Source organism: Bombina bombina, chromosome 3, assembly GCF_027579735.1.
Source record: "Bombina bombina isolate aBomBom1 chromosome 3, aBomBom1.pri, whole genome shotgun sequence".
NCBI classification, from domain to species: domain Eukaryota; kingdom Metazoa; phylum Chordata; class Amphibia; order Anura; family Bombinatoridae; genus Bombina; species Bombina bombina.
This window is the reverse complement of record NC_069501.1, coordinates 984,633,413-984,638,463: the sequence shown is the minus strand read 5'-3', so window position 1 is coordinate 984,638,463 and position 5,051 is coordinate 984,633,413.

Genomic DNA, 5,051 nt, shown 5'->3' with positions numbered 1-5,051 from the left:
GGTGTTAGGGTTAGATTTAGCTTTAGGGGTTAATACATTTATTATAGTAGCAGCGAGGTCCGGTCGGCAGATTAGGGGTTAATACTTGAAGTTAGGTGGCTGCGATGATAGGGAGGGCAGATTAGGGGTTAATACTATTTATTATAGGGTTTGCGAGGCGGGAGTGCGGCGGTTTAGGGGTTAATAACTTTATTAGAGTAGAGGCGAGGTCAGGTCGGCAGATTTGGGGTTAGTAAGTGTAGGTAAGGTAGCGGCGACGTTGGGGGGGGCAGATTAGGGGTTAATAAATATAATATAGGGGTTGGCGATGTTAGGGGCAGCAGATTAGGGGTACATAGGGATAATGTAGGTGGCGGCGGTGTACGGAGGGGCAGATTAGGGGTTAATAATATAATGCAGGTGTCAGCGATAGCGGGGGCGGCAGATTAGGGGTTAATAAGTGTAAGGTTAGGGGTGTTTAGACTCGGGGTTCATGTTAGGGTGTTAGGTGCAGACTTAGAGAGTGTTTCCCCATAGGAAACAATGGGGCTGCGTTGGGAGCTGAACGTTGCTTTTTTGCAGGTGTTGGGTTTTTTTTCAGCCCAAACTGCCCCATTGTTTCCTATGGGGGAATCGTGCACGAGCACGTTTTAGCTGCTTACCGCTACCGTAAGCAACGCTGGTATTGAGGGTTGAAGTGGCGGGACATTAGGCTCAACGCACCCTTTTTTGAGCCTAACGCAGCCCCTCAGACAACTCTCAATACCAGCGTTGTCTTAAGGGTGCGTTGGGAAAAAAAGCGGCGTTAGCTACGCGGGTCTTTACCGACAAAACTCTAAATCTAGGCGTTAATTTCTTGAGATGATTTAGAATCATTTTCCTTTTGATGATAGGAGACAATATCCCACCCACATTCCATATTCCAATTTTACACACCATTTCTATATTTGTATAACGTTTCTACCCATATCCATTTTGCCAGATACAGTGGAAAATGACACCATTCAAGAGAGACAAAGAGAGATGGAGAGAAACAAAACAAAATCCCCCAAAAAATAAAATAATAATAAAATAATAATAATATATAGCTTAACCACTTTCAGCTTCTTATTTCCACTCATTTTTATACCTAATCCCCTCTTTTTCTTCTTTACATTTTTTTTTAATTCCTGAGGATTCACAAACAGTCTAGTACCATCCTTACGGCCAGATTACGAGTTTTGCGTAGAGGCTATGCGCTGCTAACAAGCAGTTTTCTCTCACCGCTCACTTACCTGCAGCACTGGTATTACAGGTTTTTACAAACCCGGCGTTAAAAGGCAAGAAGTGAGCGTTGAGCAAAATTGTGCTCCTTACCGCACTCCAATACCAGCGCTGCTTAAGTCAGCGGTGAGCTGGTCGTACATACTCGTGCACGATTTCCCCATAGGAGTCAATGGGGAAAACTGGCTGAGAAAAAGTCTAACACCTACAAAAAAGCAGCGTAAAACTCAATAACGCAGCCCCATTGAATCCTATGGGGAAATAAAATTTATGTTTACACCTAACACCCTAACATGAACCCCGAGTCTAAACACCCCTAATCTTACATTTATTAACCCCTAATCTGCCGCCCCCGACATCGCCGACACCTACATTATACTTATTAACTGCTAATCTGCCGCTCCGGACACTGCAGCCACCTACATTATATGTATTAACCCCTAATCTGCTGCCCCCAACATCGCCGACACCTACATTTTATTTATTAACCCCTAATCTGCCACTCCCAATGTCGCCGCAACCTACCTACACTTATTAACCCCTAATCTGCCGCCCCCAATGTCGCCGCCACTATAATAAACATATTAACCCCTAAACCGCCGCACTACCGCTTCGGTTAATATATATATATAATATTAGTTAAATATTATTAACCCCTAATCTGCCGTCCCTAACATCGCCGCCTCCTAGCTACATTTATTAACCCCTAATCTGCCGCCCCAACGTCGCCGCCACTATACTAAATGTATTAACCCCTAAACCTAAGTCTAAACCTAACCCTAACACCCCCTAACTTAAATATAATTACAGTAAATCTAAATAAAAATTAATATTATTACCTAAATAATTCCTATTTAAAACTAAATACTTACCTATAAAATAAACCCTAAGCTAGCTACAATATAACTAATAGTTACATTGTAGCTATCTTAGGGTTTATTTTTATTTTACAGGCAAGTTTGTATTTATTTTAACTAGGTACAATAACTACCGAGCTAAAATAAACACAAAAGTACAATAACACCTAACAACCTAACAAGTACCTGTAAAATAAAACCTAACCTAAGTTACAATAACACCAAACACTACACTATAATTAAATAAATTTACTAAATTAAAAACAATTAAATAAATTAAATTAGCTAAAGTACAATCCCCCCCACTAAATTACACAAAATTATAAACAAATTACAGATCTTTAAACTAATTATACCTAATCTAATAGCCCTATCAAAATAAAAAAAGCCCCCAAAATAAAATCCCCCAAAAAACAGCTCTTTTACCTGTAAAAAAAAATACAAACACCACCCAACAGTAAAAGCCACCACCCACACAACCAACCCCCCAAATAAAGCCCTAACTAAAAAAAACTAAGCTCCCCATTGCCCTGAAAAGGGCATTTGGATGGGCATTGCCCTTAAAAGGGCAGTTAGCTGTTTTGCAGCCCAAACCCCTAATCTAAAAATAAAACCCACCCAATACACCCTTAAAAAAACCTAACACTAACCCCCTGAAGATCGACTTACAGTTCTGAAGACCGGACATCCATCCTCAAGGAAGCGGCAGAACTCTTCATCCAACCGGGCCAAAGTCCTCAACGAAGCCGGGAGAAGTCTTCATCCAAGCCGGGCGAAGTGGTCCTCCAGACGGGCAGAAGTCTTCATCCAGATGGCATCTTCTATCTTCATCCATCCGACGCGGAGCGGCTCCATCTTCAAGACATCCGACGCGGAGCATCCTCTTCTTACGACGGCTACCCGACAAATGAAGGTTTCTTTAAGTGACGTCATCCAAGATGGCGTCCCTTAGATTCCGATTGGCTGATAGAATTCTATCAGCCAATCGGAATTAAGGTAGAACAAATCCTATTGGCTGATGCAAAGCACCAATATTCCACTTGTGGCACAGGTATCCCAGGTAACTCTCCAATCCTTGCAAAATTAACGTACACGCTCTGATACCAAAGAGTATTTTATAAGTACGCTGTTATATGTCTGTTGATACATCTCAGGAGTGTACTCCAGTAATGTTGGTGTATTTATCAGCAGCAGTTGCCACCAACGTGTTACGTATTGTAATTATGAATATTAATAATTAATAGCAGTATAAAATTATTGTCAGCGATATCTACAGTTAATATAGCAGAATTTTGTCAATACACTCCAGTAAGATGTTAAATCTCTGTAGTGTAACCCAAAATATCACTATTGAGCTATCTATAAATTTGACAATATTATTATTAAAAATTAATATTTAATCTCAATATAAAATATTCCTAAATTCTGATCAGTTAATTTTTATATACATATTGATTAGATTTATGTAGTAGCTGAATATCACCTATGACCAGTTATATCTATCAATTTATCAATACAATATTAAAATATAAAGCAGGCTATAGAGATATTTAGATTAATTACTATTCAATATATATTGTCTATTATCCCATGTATGGACGCAATATTTCTATAAATTAACTTTAACTCAAAATGAATCACTTAACAAATATCCCACATGAATTTTACAAGAACAATTTGTATTTTACCAGCAACACTTAGTCCAATGCCAAAATATTGACTACTAACTTAACAATGCTTATTTAACAATATAACCACATATTTTAACACTAATCTTACCAAATCTCAATAAATCTAATAGAACTTCCAGAAAAATATAATTAAACTATTTGGCCCAAAATAGTCTTATAATACTTCAAATAATCAACCAGAGATTTAACCACAATAATTAATGCATTTTTAAAACAAATATATCACAGTAACTCAATTGAATTTATAAATATTAATGCCTGGCCCTTTTCTCACTAATAATTGACTTAGCACTAGTATATTTAATATATGAAATACACTGGTCTATGTCTATTTAATACTAGCATTGCAACTATAAAGTACCTCATTAAATACCAGCTTCAATGAAACTACAGCAATAAAGAATATTTTAGCTTCAAAACATTAAAAATATAACAACATCATACTACTTAATACATTACCAACAAACCAATTTGAGAGTTCAATATTCCAGATATTTCTTTTGGTCATACATGAAGGTATCACTATTTTTGCAAGGGTACAGGTCACACAGTGGGGGGTAGTTATCAAGCCGTCTACTTTTCTGGCTTCGCCGGCCCAATACGCCCGCCTAAGCTCGCCTACCTTCGCCGCCGCGGACCTGAAAAAATACGCCTAAGTTATCAAATAAAGCTGTCAAAAAGCCGCGGGGCGATGAGCAGCGGACTGTGACAGTTATCACTCATCCGATCTCGCTGCCCTTCAGCTTTTTCCCAGCTTTATTGCTAGCCTGTCACTAAGCACTCACACTAAACTACACTGTTCTACCCCCTATACCGGCGCCCCCGGAGCCTCCCGCAACTCAATAAAGTTACTAACCCCTAAACCGCCGCTCCTAGACCCCGCCGCAACTCTTATAAATGTATTAACCCCTAAACCGCCGCTCCTAGACCCTGCCGCAACTCTTATAAAGGTATTAACCCCTAAACCGCCGCTCCCGGACACCGCTGCCACCTACAGTATACCTAGTAACCCCTATACTGCCCCCCCTATACCGTCGCCCTCTATAATAAAATTATTAACCCCTATCCTGCTGATCCCGCACCTCTCTGCAACTAAATAAATAGTTTAACCCCTAAACCGCCGCTCCATGAACCCGCCGCAACCTATATTAAACCTATTAACCCCTATCCTGCCCCCCCTACACCGTCGCCACCTATAATAAATTTATTAACCCCTAATCTGCCCCCCCTACACCGTCGCCACCTATAATAAATTTATTAA